Source organism: Phasianus colchicus, chromosome 10 (genome assembly GCF_987193195.1).
Source record: "Phasianus colchicus chromosome 10, bPhaCol1.hap1.1, whole genome shotgun sequence".
Lineage (NCBI taxonomy): Eukaryota > Metazoa > Chordata > Aves > Galliformes > Phasianidae > Phasianus > Phasianus colchicus.
The window spans coordinates 925,606-941,768 of NC_143445.1; the positions used below are offsets into that span (position 1 = coordinate 925,606).

Genomic DNA, 16,163 nt, shown 5'->3' on the forward strand with positions numbered 1-16,163 from the left:
CATTCATGTCTCATCTTGATCATGCTGACAAGCATCTCACGGGTATCTGCTTTCACTTACGTTGATTGTACAGTTTAGTATCTGTAATACTGAAAAGACCTGATGGGAAATGTTACCTTCCAAATTTTGCTCTGTGTATATGCATTTCCTATTTAAACCCTCACTCAGCAAGAGAAGGAAAAACACTTCTCAGTTTCAGTGTAAGTGCCCCATGGAATTTTCTACAGGAAAAATATCACTTTAGATCTGTCAGACAATAACATTTTATTACCTCAAGGATGTTATCTGAACCTGAGGTCTAATATCTAAATGAACTGCAGTTCAGATTATTTGAGATTTAGCAGAAAGACAGAGGGATGGAAAGTTTCATAGAAAGATTCTATGGGGAGAAGTCTCATTCATTTATTGTGGATAAATATGATGAAAAGGTATTCATATACCAAGTTTTAATAACTGTATGGTTAACAGGAGGAACAGTAGACAGCTTTGAGCAGTAGCTGACATACAGAACAGGAGAGTTGGAAGAGTAATATTTCCAAGAAGATTAATTTAATTTAAAGGCAGAATGTTTTTTGGCTATTGGAAAGTTCTCTGTTGTGTTGAGCAAAAGGATATATATACTGGCTGAAAATAAACCTGTAAAAGTGAGGTAATGCATTTACTAAAACAACAATAATTGCTGTATCAGGATGGATCATATATTAAAGGCAATAAAACTCTGATTAATAGCTGTCAGGTTATTTCTTTATTTTTCTCAAATATTTATTTGAGCGCAACATACTATAAATACTTTAAAGAAAATGTTTATCTTATATTTGTACATGATTGCACTCAGTAATACATGGAAGAGCAGCCACTGAAGTGGGAGGATCATAAGCCCAATGTATGTGAAGAGAGAGAGCAATAAATTTGATTCTTCTCAGCATTTTTCTGTTACAGGTTTTGAGAAACTTGTTAGATTTTAGTACCTGTAAAAGTAAATGAAACCAACATAAAGTACCATACATAACCTTATTACTTTAAATAACATAGAAAATATGGTTTGGAAGACTCGTGTGCATGTTCTTTTATTCTGTCTTAGACCTGAATAAAGCTGTAAAGAAGAAATTAATGCTCTAGTAATAATTAATACTCCTTTTCCTTGTACAACTTCTGAAATCTGACAGTAAGAACATTTTTATTTTTGTCTCAAACCTCTTTTTTATTCTTTGTCCATCTATTTTTTTTTTCCCCCTATGATGCTTCTTATAACTTTACCAATTACTTTGTGTTCCATTTCATTACGTTACTTATTTTTGCTTTTTCTTTAGGGCAGGATATGTCTACTGCTATGCATCTGCACAGTTCCTACAATGGAGCTTTGATCCTGGTTGGATTGCTTAAGTGCCATTAACATAAACGTGGTTAACAAAAATAGTAGTTTCAGCTTAGTATTTTTCATGCTAAATCAGGTTCAAAACTAGAAGAATAAAAGTTTTTTTGTAAGAAACATAAACATCCATGTTGATTTCATAAGTGAAACTGATTCTGTTTTTGAAGAGCGGAAGAAATGTAAATAATTCATCTGAAAGCAAAGTTCACTTCTGTTTTTATATTCTCAGAAGTGAATCATCAGATTAAACTAGCATGCCACAGTTTAGTGGTAAACCTCTAACACTACCAAATCTACATATGTAGATTTTGCTTTAATGTCACAGGCAACAGAATGTAATCAACTAACAAACAAAACAGGCAAACAGAAAATTCACATCCAAATAAACCAGAAAGAGGAGTTTATAGACACTCTACAGAACTGTTAGCTGTGCTATGCTTTTCAAAAGCTGGAATTTGCCCTACAGACATCTCAGAAGTTGCACATCTGTCCAAGAAGAATCATTGCACTTTATTTCTACTGTACATGTTTATCTTCTATCTTATTCTTCATTACTGTTATGTACTATGCAAAATACATAAAGAAAAAAAGCGGTAATCAAACTATACATACTGTGAGCAGGGCTTTGTGAAGGCTGCAGTACTGTACAGAAGAAAGCCTTGAACAGATCTATCTCAAATTCAGGGTAATAATACATTTATTTCCTACCCACATTGCTCATGTAATCCACCAACTATTTTAGGAACGCCTAGATTCTTAAAAATACAGAAATTAAAGTGATTTCCTGATCAACCCTTACAGAAAGACACAAGTTTAAACATGTAAGCAACTATGAATGCTTTGGAGAGAAAAAAATAGAATGTAATGTTAATAATCCCTGTAATGTTAATAAGCTAAATAACAGTTTCAAAGTTTAGTATCTTGATGCTTTACGGAGCTCCCATAAAATGGCTCTGAGCCTTCCCTTTCTAATGATTTTGCACACCCACGCAACTTGCTCTGTGGGGATGGAAGATAACAGGATTTAGATCCTTGACACACTGCAATTGATTTAACAATAAATATTGTCCATCCTAGTTTTGGGTTACTATAAGATGAAAGCAAAAATGTATATACTGATCTACTGGTTTTCTTTTAAAAAGCATTCATCTGATGCTGAAGGCTAATTCTGTAAAGCTGAAACTTAAATCCCAGCAGAAACAGGTTCCCAGATATTAAAAACAAACAAACAAACAAAGAAACAAAAAATCATAAAAGTATGTATAATGAAATCTTTAGGCATGTGACAAACTTTGTTTTATATATTATATGATTTCAGAACATCTGTCACACACACTCACAAACTTTCCTTAGAAGGAGAAGCAGAAGTTTAGATGATGATAAAGTTATGTTCTTACCACATTAGAAGGTTCCAATTTCTTCCTTCTAGCAAGGTCAGTGATATTATTGCCATTGTAGTTGATGCTCTCCATACAGCCTTTGAAATTTTTTTCTGCTGTTAGAACTTGGCTTCCCAGAAAAAGGCATGCCTCCAAAGGTTATCTTTGAATGTATCAGAAAATGAAAGACAGTTACTGGAGGACAAAGGGCTTAGAATTTTTGCTTACTAGAAAAAGAAAGTATCAAACAAGTACTGGAAAAGTAGGAAAAAGTCTATGATGAAGTCATGACTGCAAATATTTTTGGTGGTAAATTGTATCTGTTATTAGGTTTTCCCAAATACAGAGAAAATATGTATCATATACTGTAACGAAGAGAAGGTCTCTAAAAGGAATGCAGTTTTAAATGCTTGGCAGAGCAAAATGTCAGTATTGTTAAGAAACAAGAATTTGTTGGCCAAAGAATGTGCTGTCTGTCTGATCTTGGAGAAGAAAAGTCTGCCTTTCTTTACAAACCTGAATGCAGAAAGTTTGAGAAGTAAAGGTGCCCAGTAAAACCTATTTCAATATGTAGACTGAAACAAACATTAAAATAAAAAAAAATCTACTAAATCAAAAGGGAAGAAGGAAAGTGTTGCTTTATGTAGAACATCCATCAGTTGGGTAGAGTGTCAGAAGTGAGAAGTGGTTGGTGGCAAGTAAGGAAAATAATTCTTCTCTATTATGATGCTAAAACTAACTAAAAATTGATGATAAGAAAAGAGAAGCAACTGGCACCTATAGAGAGCTTCCCTGTTATAATATTAGCCTAGAACATGGCTTTGAGAGCACAGGGTTGTCAGCAAAAATGAGTCTGAGGGCAGGAGGGAAAACGTGAAAGAGCAAAAATGTTACAGCATATACAAAAATACATTGTTGGGGAAAAATAATTCCCTCCTCCCCCTTCACCCCCCCTTCCATATTATAGTATGTATATAGTTATCTTAATCAAAAAAGTAACCAAGGAACAAAGGCTATAAAATGCAGATGTTGTGCTGTTTCCTGTTCAATCATCCCTTCCCTAGGGAACAATCTAAATACTAAATACTATTACTAAAATTCTGAAAAATGAAAGTAGTATTTCTGACCCTTATTACTACTTGGGAGAAAAAGGAGATATCATATGAAGGACTTGGAATGGGAAACTCGAAGTTACTGTAGACAAATTGTTGGATAGCAAAAAATACAGTGAGTTGTGTCCAGTTTACCAGGCAAAACGTTTACTCTTTACATATTAAATTGCATGGACAAGACAGTGTTATACTACTTTGCATGCCCAGAATGGGAAAAAGCAGATTTCAATTCAAAACTTAAATATCAATAATCAATGGAGACAATTGTGAATTAATTTCTTTTTTATTTAGTTTAAAAACAAAAACAACAGCACAAAAATGTTTCTAAAAATCTGTTTTTACTCATGACTGGAAAATGCAAATGTGATTTCCATGCATCTCGTGGGCCTGAGATAAAGACAATTTAAAAGGAAAGAAAGAAAAAAAAAGGGGGGGGGGGATGCTATGATGGTAATGTTTAATATTCGTGTGGGGGGTGAAAGGTGTACTTGAGTTGCCTAAGCACAAGCTTCTACTGCTATTGGTGATACCTGGGGTAGTGTGCCTTAGTAACCTCTGCTTTCTGCTTGAGGAGGTATGCATCTCTATAAATTCTCTGCCATTTCTGCCAACACCATGGGAGTGCTGCAGATATCTAGGGGATATATGTACATAAGCTGCTCATTCAGTTCACGTGTTTGTCTTTTTCTTGGATGAGAAATAGTTGCTGTTTATTATTTCCTTAAATGCAACACAAGCATTTACTCATAATATCCAATCTGAGAACACCGTTCTTGTAACTGCTTATGAAAATCATAGATACAGAAATCAAAAGAAACTGTTTCAATCTGCTTGCATTTAAGGAAATAGGAAGTCTCTTTCCACCCTTGCGCATATTTAAGACTGTTTTCTGACAAACTGCTAGCTAAAGGCTTCAGTCTTTCTTTTTGTGCTTACTCCCTCAATGGAATAGCTGAGCTTTTGTAACTGTCCCTACTTTGAAGTTTTCTAGTGGATCCAGGTTGGTTTAAGTATCCTCTATTCCTCACTTCTTTCTTTTCTACCATTTTCTTCAAAAAGGAGCATGTTAAGAACATAAATTTCTATTCTGTTAAGAGTCTTCTCCTGCAGTTAGCTGGTTAGTAAATAATACTTTGCTTTCAGAAGATAGGAAATGGATTTGTGGTCATTCTAGATGTTTCTTATCAGGTAAACTCTCATATGTATGTGTTGGAGAAATTCTAATCAGTTCTTCAGTAAAGGTATTATGAAAGCTCAGACAGACTGTTCTGTCATTATTTACCAAGAGATCTGTCTCTTCCTAAAAATAAACAAGACTTTTTGAATTAGGATGTAATTTCCTTTTAAACTGAAAAATTGGAGAAAGACATTTTCTCAAGGGGGAACTGCAGTGGTTGGAAAGAATCTCTGCAAGTCATTGAGTCTAACAAAGCTGGTTCCCTACAGTAAGTTACAGGAAAACGTCCAGATGAGTTTTGAATATCTCCAGAGGAGACTCCACCACCTCTCTGGGCAGTCTGTTCCTGGCACTGTCACCCTCACAGTAAAGAAGTTCTTCCTTGTGTTCAAATGGAACGTCATTTATTCCAGTTTGTGTCCCCTGCTCCTTGTTCTGTCATTGGGCTCCACAGGCAAGAGCCTGGCCCCATCTGCTTGACTCCCACCCTTTTGGTATTTATAAGCATTGATAATATCCTCTCTCAGCCTTCTCTTCTTCAGGCTGAACAGCCCCAGGTCTCAGCCTTTCCTCATACAGGAGATGCTCCAGGCCCCTCATCATCTCTGTGGCCCTCCACTGGGCTCTCTCCAGAAGTTCTGTATTTCTTGAAGTGAGGAGCCCAGAACTGGACACAGCACTCCACATGTGGCCTCACCAAGGTAGAGAAGAGAGGGGAGATCACCTCACTCAACCTGCTGGCCACATTCTTTTTAATGCATCCCAGGATACCATTGGCCTTCTTGACCACAAGGCCACATTGCTGGTTTGTGGTCACCCTGCTGTCTACAGGGACACCCAGGCCTTTCTCTGCAGTGCTTCTTCTCCAGCAAGTCAGACCCTAACCTGTACTGATACATGCAGTTACTCTTCCCCAGATGTAGGACTCTGCACTTGCCCTTGTTGAACCTCATAAGGTTTTTTCTCTCCCTTTCCACCCTGTCCAGGTCTTGTTGAATGGCAGAAAGATAAAAACTGATCAATGCTTCTTGAGGGAAATTCCCAATGTATTTTAGGTGTATACAAGATTATGTAATACTGTGTGAATGTTGTTATGACCGGGTGACGGTTCACCGATCAGTTCACAGATGTTTTTGCTTCTCAATTGTTTTTACAAAATGTAAATAGTATTCATGAGAAGAGAATGTGATTGACTTCACTTCTTCTAGCAAAATTTTGGCCTTGGAGCTTTGTATCTGTGCAGACTGGAACCATAAGTCAATCACACAACTTGCCACATCACCATTTGCTTTGGTAAACCATCACCACCCCCTTATTCAATATTCTTGAAGGTTCCCTTTTGAGTGAATTCAGATCTGGTCCAGTTGTGGAACTTGCAGCTTTCAGCGTAAGAATATTGTGAAAAGAAGAAGCATCACTAGTCTGTACAGGACTAACACATTTCATTTTACATATGACATTCTTAACAATAGGCTTTTATTATTCATTCTTTGTCATACATTAAAATAAAGGATGTTTTATTTTCTTTCACGTACCAAACAGTTCCATTTGTCTTAAATACTCTATACAACTGCAGATAATTACAGCAACATAAAAACCAGCATTATGACATACCTAGAGGGATTAGTTTGACTTGTGTTTGGTTCCCAGGTCCCAAGATGCCAGTATCTGGGAAAGTGGCAAATGGAAATTCAACTGTGCAGAGGAACAGGAAAAAACCCTATATCTGTATATCAGCAATACAGAAATAATTGATAAAATGCTCAGGAAACAAGCTGTGTTTAACCAGCACTGTCCAATCCAGCCTGTTGCAGGGTCCACGACAGCAGTGAGAGGAAAGAGCAGCAGACAAGACTCCTCTGGCTTGTACCATGGTATTAGTTCTAGCACGCTTAAGTTCTGCATTTGAAGTTACATTAGCAAGCCTGATGTGCTTGGCAACAGCACAACATCTCACTCCATATGTAACGTATTTTCTGTGGCAAAGAACTTCTTTGTTCATAACTCACGGACTTTGCATGTTCATAAAAGCTGTTACATACTTTGGAAAGTTCAGGCATACCTTCAATCCTCCTCTGTATTCGATTCCTACTGACTTCATAGTAACTGCTGTTCCCAGCAGAGCTCAATGACAGCCGGCGCAGGATCGGGGCTGAATTTGAGGTAGCAGTCACTGGCTGAAAGGAATTCCTGTAATATGCTGCACTCCCCGAAGTACGATATTCAGTGGAATTTCGACGGGCTGGGCTTGACAGATTTACTGAATTAAGTGCAGAATCCATAGAGTCCTCAGAAAAGCGATGCTCTTTGGAAGTGCTGTTTTCTTCTATACGTAACGTTTCTGCTACAGAAAACAAAAGCATCAATCTGTTCAAAACGATGGGCTTTGTAGCTTTGTTATTTAATTCCTTGCTATGTTCTCTTGAAGATAATAACAAGCTCCAAGCCTGTTAACAAGTCTCCTGTGAGACAAGACTTACTGAAGAATAGTCATTCTCAAGTAATCACTGGTCCTTTACTACATTAAAAAATTTCCAGTAAAATGTCTAATAGACAAGTTTGAGACAGTCTTCCATAAATCATCTCAGCTGTATATGTTGAATATTATGAGCAGGATGTGGACGTAAGGTTTGATTTTTTTTTCATTGTCTGATATTAGCATTAACACATATGCAATCTCAGTCAAGCATTTTCATTATCTTTCTTAATGGTTATCTTCTGAGAATTTGTTTAGGAGTGCATTATGTTTCTATTTTTTATAAATATAAAAAGAATTTTTTAACATAAAAAACCCTCTCATGTTAACTAGCAAATGTTTAATTTGTTCTACACAGTAGAGGGAGTCTCTAACTTCATATGCAAGAGGACAATTAACATCTGTAGATCTCCATATGTTCGGAGACAATAGCCATCACAAAAAACTGAAGAGACTACATGCAGAGCTGCAGAAGGCTGTAAATCCTAGAATCACATGCACACTAACACAATACAGTCTGATCACAATGCTGCAACTACGAGTCGTTAAACATCAGTGGGAACACCACTCCATTCTCTCATCATTGTATGTTCTCAGCTCCACTTGCACTAGGCCAACATCTAGCCTGAGGAAGAAGTTGGAAGCCTGATGCAAAAATCTGCATGAAACAAATGCTGCTTTGGCAAGAGAGTTAAGAGCTGGAAAATATAGCTAACAGGTTCACAGAAGTGTAAACTCCACATTACCATCTTGAAAATTACTCTATGAAAGTTATAAAACATATGCTAGTGGAGCAGCATATTCTTGGGGGTAACTGGTACAATCTGTGAAACAAGTTCCTAGAATATGCTCTTTATTACTCTTCTTATATGACAACTTCCAATAATTTCTTGGGAAAATTCCAGAATTAAATAAAGGAAGAGTATTTTCCACAAACAAACAAACCACAGCAACAAAAAACACACAGAGAGCTTTTTAAGCACGTTTAACTTGTTCTATTAGCAATTACGTTCTCTCTCCTGAAGTCTGTATAAAACTGGAGTTTAGTGAAGAACTTGAGGTGTATTTCACAGTTATGATCTTCAGGCAACATTATCCCAAAGTGGAACAAAGACACCCAGAGAACCGGTTCCCTACTTAGTGAATTCAGTAAAGCAAGACATGCTAACAGGTGACAGGTGAGGACGGCCCCCGCGCCGCTCCCTACCTCGCGCCGCTCTCCTCGCAGCCGGCGGCTCGCTTACCCTCAACCGCCGCCGCCCCCTCGCTCCGTTCCCCCGCCCTACCGCGGCGTTCAACGCGGCCCCGCTAGCCGCGAGGCCCCGCCCCCCGCCCCGCACTGACGGCTCTCTCCGCCAATAGCGAAGAAGACGGCCGTCCTCGAGCTCCGCCCTCACCTCCTTCGACCAATAAGAGCTATCCGTGGTGCTGCCCCTCCACCTTCCCGGCAGGCTCGGTTGGCTCGCAGCTGCCGAGCAACGGGCGGTGGCCGCTGAGGGCGGTGGCCGCTGAGGGCGGTGGCCGCTGAGGGCGGTGGCCGCTGAGGGCGGTGGCCGCTGAGGGCGGTGGCCGCTGAGGGCGGTGGCCGCTGAGGGCGGTGGCCGGGTGAGGCCCCGCTGCGGGCCGGGGTTGGTGCTGCGGGATTGTGCCTGGGGCTCCTCGTTCGGGAGCTTTCGCCTCATAGATGGACGTTTTTTGTTCCCCTCCCCTTTTTCCCTCTCGGCTCAGCCATCAGGAGGATGGAAATATCTCCCGCACTCGCAAAGCTGTAATCTCGGCTTGCAGAAATGATAACTGGTATGTGAAGATGTTTCTAATTTTTTTGTTTCTTCACTTGTTTGTGAACAAAAAAATTAGAAATCTGGCCATCATGGAGGGGAAATGATAACTGGTATGTGAAGGTGTTTCTAATTTTTTTGTTTCTTCACTTGTTTGTGAACCTAGGGTAGGGAGAAAGAACGGAAGTAACCTGCAGTGAGATTCTATCACTTTTGTAACTCCTTAAGCATAGTCAAGAATGTCTGTTTGTGAACTACTTTATTAAGATAGTCCTGGTGGAGTATACTTTATATCACTGGGAGTCCAGGATTTTCTGAACAGTTCTTAAATCAGAGTCTAGCAATAGCAAAGTTGAATTACATGTACACTGTACAGTTAGGTTGTTGGTAATAAGCAGAGCTTGTGCATCTCAACAGCTGCAGCTATACAAGCTATACATTTGTCAAGTAAGCTCAGTACGAGTGGAGTATCAGCTTTATTAATTCAAGTCATTCTCATAATCTTATCCATACATAATGTTTGTGTTCTTAATACCTTAACCAAGTGAGTGAAAAGTTTCCAGCTAATCTGTTTAGCTTCCAGGCAAGTGATTCCACATGTTAAATTTGCTGCTTCCTCCTTTCTCCCATTCCCTGGTCTCTTAGGTCAGTGTTCGTTCTCTTATGTCCTCTATTAAGGAATAGGTTTAGTTCTGCAACATATTAATGCCATGCCTACAGATAAATTATCCTTACATCTCAAACTGAATAGCTGCTGCTTGACATTTTTTTTTTTCCTTCTAGGCTAGGAAGTCTCTGTATGGCAGTTAGCACATCAATTCATAATTCTATCACTGGCAGTAAAAAGACTTGGTGTTACTTTAATCTCCTTACATTAACACCAGGTGTGAAAGATGATTAGTGGAATACAGGTTTAATTAAATCCTTGTAAAAGATGTTGCTATCTAACAGTGTCTGTAACATAGCACCCTGACCTGCATATAGCAGAATTTCAGTAGTCCTTGCTTATGTGTCTGCACAAGTTTGTTCAAAAGATAGATGCTTCTTTTCTACTTTGTAAGAGAAGTTTACTGGAACTGTGTAAGTATGGGTTTGAAACTTGTATTACTTTATTTTTTGCAAAACATATGAAATTTTATTATATTATTAATATAATAACATAGTTGTGCCTTGTTGTGCCTCATTCCAACAAGTCATGTTTTTGGGAACAAAATACACTGAGATGTGCTTTGCCAGTATTCTGATTGTTATTGTTCTAGAAGAAGGACTAAATTGTAGGCCAGTGGTGAATGTGGGCTATGATGGAATAGTTGAAAGTAATTATTTTACAAAGCAGATGTAAAAAAAAAAAAAAAAGAAAAGAAAAAAGAAATCTATCTATTTCTGATATGTTTTCATTCAAAAATCCTATAGGAACAGGAATTACTATTGTAATTACTGCTAGATTCAAAGAAGTCAGCTCAGTAGTCCTAAGCTCAAGAAGCCTGTGGGCTGCTCCTGAAGCAGAGTGCTGGAGCTCTCTCAGGTGTTACAGAGCCACAAGGCCCTTGTGGGTTTCCTGTGTTTTTTAGCTCTTGTCTTCTCATCATCTTGTTGGATAGGTTGCTGAGAGGCTCACCGAGTGATAAGTCAAATCGTAAGTCATTTTATAAAAAATTTTTGAGGGATATATTTTGAGAAGAACAAAATGTGGCTAAGGTTAATGTAACGCATTAAAACTCTTTGAAAGGGTAGATAACAGCAGGACAAGGGGAAATGGTTTTAAGCTGAAGGAGGGAAGATTTAAGTTGGATGTCAGGGGGAAGTTCTTTACAGAGAGAGTGGTGAGGTGCTGGAACAGGCTGCTCAGAGAGGCTGTGGATGCCCCGTCGCTAGAGGTGTTCAAGGCCAGATTGGATGGGGCCCTGGGCAGCCTGGTCTAGCACTGAATGTGGAGGTTGGTGGCCCTGCATTGGCAGGGGGTTGGAGATTCATGATCCTTGAGGTCCCTTCCAACCCTGGCCATTCTGTGATTCTGTGAAAACCAACTGTGCAGTTGAATAGGAAGGTAGGGTGTAGACAGTAGAATTAAATGAGAAATTGCAGAATGAAATTGTGAGAATATTTTCTTGTAGAGTTTTTGTTTGAAAGTTGTTGTTTTTTTTTTGTATAGTTGGTTTTTCTTTAAGACTGGCAAGAAAAACAATTGTCTGCATCAGAGATTAAGGAAAGAAATCTAAATCTTTTGTGATGAACTTTCGTGGCAAGTATTGTATTTGCTATAGTAGAAAACTGCATGCTGGGACTTGGATGAAATAATCTTGCTACAATATGTGTGAATAATTAGTGGGTTCTTTTGGTTCAGCTGCCAGAGAAAATAATTGTTTTGAATGGAGTTGAATTTAGGATTTTTTCTTACTCAAAACAAAAGCACAAACCATTTTAATTTTGCTTGATGCATAAGGTTTCAATTCCAGCAAATGTAACCAAAGGGAAATTAAAGGCTTGATTAGCAAGCGCACTCATGGTGGTGGTGTCAGCCCCTTTTTTCTGCTTCTAGCTCTGAGTCTGTGTCATTTAGTGGGATGAAACAGACTGAGGTTCAGATAAACCTTCTCAAGCAGAGAATTAAATCAGTCTCTTGGGTGATTTTCTTCGCTATCAGACAGACACATTTGTCTGATAGTTTAGTGCTCAGCCTTTCTCCTGGCTTGAGCTTGCTGTTTGAAACATACCTACACAATGAAAAGTAAAGAAATGAGAATGACTCTTCATCCCAAGGGCTGGGGTTGCACAAACAAGCTCCATTCCCTGTTTATTTGTCATTTGAGGTTGAGGTTGTTGCACCTCAGAAGTGCTCCTTTTTATTTTCAGCCCTAGCATTTATCTTGGAAGTAAGAAGCTTATGTTGTTCCCAGGCAGAGCAGAGAGTTGAGCCTGTAGATCTGGATCCCACTCCTTTGCTTGGAGTTCCTATGGTTGCCCTCAGATGTTTGGAGTACAAGGGAGCTGTGTTTGCACTGAATCCTGTTTTCTTTTTTTTTGTGGATTTTTCTCATGGTGTGACTTGGGGCATTCAGATGGCCTCAGATGTTTCTTGCTTTATCCTCCTGACAACTCTAAGATAATATTATTCTTTTCAGTGCTTCTTTTCAAAATGAGAAATTAAGATGTGGAGAACAAGTAATTTCCCTAGGGCCATGTAAGACTACCTGTGAGGCTATTATGAAGTTATCTGAATGTTTGCTGCAGCTGATAGTGCTACCTTGAAGTAGAGATCAGGCTGTGCTGGGTCTCACAGCCCATTTGCTCTCCAGAACTGGTTGAGCTCCTAGCAGAAATATGCCTCCCGAGACCTTTTCCCCAAACAGGAGGTAGAGAGCCTTGTGTCTGAGCCACATGTGAATCATTAGGTTTTCATTCAAACATTGGAGTCTGGAAAAAATGTGAATGGGCCATGGAAACCCGTGGGTCCAGGATTTATCCCTGTGGTACTGACTCTTAAACTCTAGGCACCTGCACTGATCACCACACAATGAAAGCAAACGAGAGGTAGTGTGTTATTGTTGATGCTAGCTCGTGTACTTGCATTAACCCTAATCATAGGCTCACTTAACAGTATAAGTCAGTCACGCTTCTGATTTCCTAAGGAAGCATAAAATATGCTAGAGCTGGGGTGTTTTCTTTGTTTTTGCATGTAATATCTGTCTTCTTCTGTAACGCAATATGGGTATGCTTCTTATTTCAGACTTGTGAATAAAGGCTTTCTTGTAATTTTTGTGGGTTTGTTTTGTTTTTTTTTTTTTTTGAAAATGCATCTGCCACTAACCAAATGTGATCCTTTAAAGCTCTGCTTAATTTACAAGTTTGTTCCTGTTGTAGTGTCTTTCTAATTAGAAATAACCAAAGGATTCAGATAACGTAATTGTAATTATTTACCTATGTAGTGGTGGCATTTGCAACAGTAAGTTTTTTCGGAATCTCACCAAGTATCACAAAAAGGGAAAATTATCATTAACTACTACTACTATAGTACTACTATCATTCTAAATATTTAGGGAGCAAGGAAGGAAGTTAATAAGTTAAAGATGTTGGCCCATGTTCAGTCTCTTTGTAATCACTCATTCAAGTCCATTCTTGTGGTATCTCTGCCACCTGGATTTTTTAGAATTAAGTTGGAGTTTCATCACTGTAGCCTTGACAGCAGGATGGATTTCTCTAATGGTAAAATATCAAATGACAAGATGAGTTTCTGTAGTCAAAATTTCAGTGGTGATGCATGCCAGCAACGTTTTGTTGCAACGTTCTTAAAAGAAGAAATCTTTGACAGCGTGCAAGTTCTTTAAGATATGGTGATGCATTGTGGTTTAACCCAGCAGATCACTGAGCGTCACGTGGCTGTTCATTCACTGCCCCCATCTCAGTGAGATGGAGAGGAGAAATGAGGGAAAAAATGAGATAGAGAAAAAGAAAAGCATAATAATTATGGCATGTATATCTACATATACACACACATACTTGTAATCTAGATTTATAACAACGGATGCACAAGCAATTGCTCATCTCCTCTTGAGGTCTTGAAACAGTAAAGGTTCGGTGCAGAAAGTCTATACCAAAGTAACTTGAAAAACTGATGCTTTCCAGCTTCAGGTGAGACAATTATTCATTGATCTTTTGTACATTTCAAGTGTGCAAAAACTCACCTCTGGAAGACTGATATTTGTAGATAAAATTGATATGGCTTACTGGGCTCTGTTAGTGGCTCTTAGATGTAGTAAATTTGATGTTGTTAATGATCTTCTGCATATGGAAGTTCTACTTCTGCTGAATTTACCTGTCATTAACAGCTTGCTGCATTGTGAAATCATTAAATAGCAGCCTTTAACATATTTAACTCTGGTTTTTGAAAAGCTGAACTTCCTAATTGGGACTCATACATGTATGAACCCTTGGTGTCTGGTGCTGACTTGAGAATAAAACTTCAGTTATTACTTACAGGGCCTGCCTTACAGCATAAGATCACATGGCAGTGCCTTCTGCTTTCAGTATTTTACCAGTGCTGTGGTACAACTGGGTCTGGTTAATACCTGTTCAGATACAAGACAGAGTAAGGAAAATGTGTTTATTATTTCAGATCAGCCCTTTTTTACAAGGCATCGATTGGTTACTTGGTGGTGAATGTTGGGTTCTATTGCAGATGTGATGCCATCCATGCAGTAATGGATGGAAATACATTAAAGGAGCAGCATAACAATTTATTTCACAGGGCAAAGGTCAAGAGAGTGCTGATTCCATTTTACAAATCTAACAAAACTGAAGTGGCAGAAGCATTCTTTGAAGGCTTAAGCAGATGAGGGATGTTCAGTTTTCTGTTACAAAACCTAAATCAGAGAGCATTGAAATCTGTTGAATTTTGGAATAGTTGAGAGTAAGAATGTGAATTCTGTTTGTAACAGAAAAAAACTTGTTCTCATTCCATCCCTCTACTACTCGCATCTGCTCCACATGTCGAAGTAGGAAAAGAGTCATCTGTTGCTCCGTTAATTGCAAAACTGTATTTGTCAGACACCAATTCTGAATCAGCTCTCATACCTGTTACCGTGCTTTCAATAACAAGACTGCAGTTGGGGTTGGTTTGTAGGGAGGCTAGATGAATTGAAAGGGAGTGGATTGGGATAGTATAGCTGCTGGACAGAAACACCTATTTTAAAAGATGATCATCCTATGAAGTATGCCAGTTTTCCCACCTTGTGTATGTGACCTGAGGAGCTATGTTAAGATAAGCTTAAGATAATGGCAGGACAAGGGGAAATGGCTTTAAGTTGAGGGAGGGAGGATTTAGGTTGAGTATCAGGGGAAGTTCTTTACAGAGTGAATGGTGAGGTGCTGGAACAGGCTGCCCAGAGAGGCTGTGGACACCCCTCTTCCTGGAGGTGTTCAAGGCCAGTTGGATGAGGTCCTGGGCAGCCTGGTCTAATATTTAATAGGGAGGTTGGTGGCCCTGCATATGGTGGAGGGGTTGGAGCTTCATGATCTTTGAGGGTCCCTTCCAACCCAAGCCATTCTATGATTTTCTGATTCTAAGCTCAAATGCTAGTGTCTTGGGAATCAAAGCAGAGTTTCTCTTTGCCATCCCTATTTACAGTTGCTTAACTAGGATCTGTAGTATCAGAAAGAAACCTGGGATATAATTGGAGTAAATGCAATTAAATTCTTCTGTAAAATAGTCAATTTAAAACCCTTTATGTCTTGAGCGATCATGGAAAGAGTGACATATAATGATTATTTAACGGATGTATTTGGGATCTCTGCTTGATAACTATAAAAAGATTCCTTCATAAGACATTGTATGGAGTTGGCTGATATTTGCTGAAATACTCCTGTTGAAACTTTCTGGTGTGGAATATTGCTTCCAGTATTTCATCATACCTTTAAAAACTTATGAAGTTTCAATCTACAAGTTTTGGACTCCTTCATAGTGCTTTTCTGTAGCCATTTGAAGTATTACTTCTGCCTTTCAGTCTTGCACTGAGACTTCATTTGGTGGTCTCATTCTCTACTGATCTAATTTTCTCATTTGTTTCCTTTAATATTATAGTGCTTATCATTGATTGTGTCTGTTAGTATCTCTGAAATTCTATAGAAAGATGTCTATTGCTTTCCTTTTAGCAAGTTGCTGCAGCTACTTCAAGCCGACAAATAAAAGTTTGCTTTCTCCAAAAACCTCAGTAGCCACTGCTTTGCTTTTTTGATACAGATCAAACTAGAAAGTTTATCATTATTGTCTTGAGGATTGTGTACTTGAAAGAGAAGGGCTTGTGGACTTAAAAGCTTCTTTTTGCCACAAGTGTTGTGTTTAATAGAAGATGTTATGGTGGATTGCATGTCTT

At 38.7% G+C, this 16,163-nt stretch overlaps 1 protein-coding gene and 1 long non-coding RNA gene across 3 annotated transcripts in view; one reads left to right on the forward strand and one right to left on the reverse strand.

Moving 5' to 3' along the window:
• Positions 1-570: 570 nt before the first annotated feature.
• The window catches only part of LOC149916511 (uncharacterized), a 49,021-nt gene continuing 33,428 nt past the window's right edge, over positions 571-16,163 (reverse strand). Inside the window, exons 1-4 of one of the 2 annotated variants that reach the window (XR_016469519.1) lie at positions 7,103-7,761; positions 5,765-6,419; positions 2,770-2,914; positions 571-968 (exon numbers count right to left, since the gene is read on the reverse strand). This is a non-coding gene — a long non-coding RNA (uncharacterized LOC149916511). Of the gene's footprint in view, positions 969-2,769; positions 2,915-5,764; positions 6,420-7,102; positions 7,762-16,163 lie in introns of those variants that run through there. The other variant, XR_016469520.1, reaches the window with a different exon arrangement.
• LOC149916512 (sex comb on midleg-like protein 2) overlaps positions 9,373-16,163 on the forward strand; it is a 45,344-nt gene continuing 38,553 nt past the window's right edge. Inside the window, exon 1 of the transcript XR_016469516.1 lies at positions 9,373-9,407. The gene's annotated coding sequence lies outside the window, so the exon portion shown is untranslated. The remainder of the gene's footprint in view (positions 9,408-16,163) is intronic.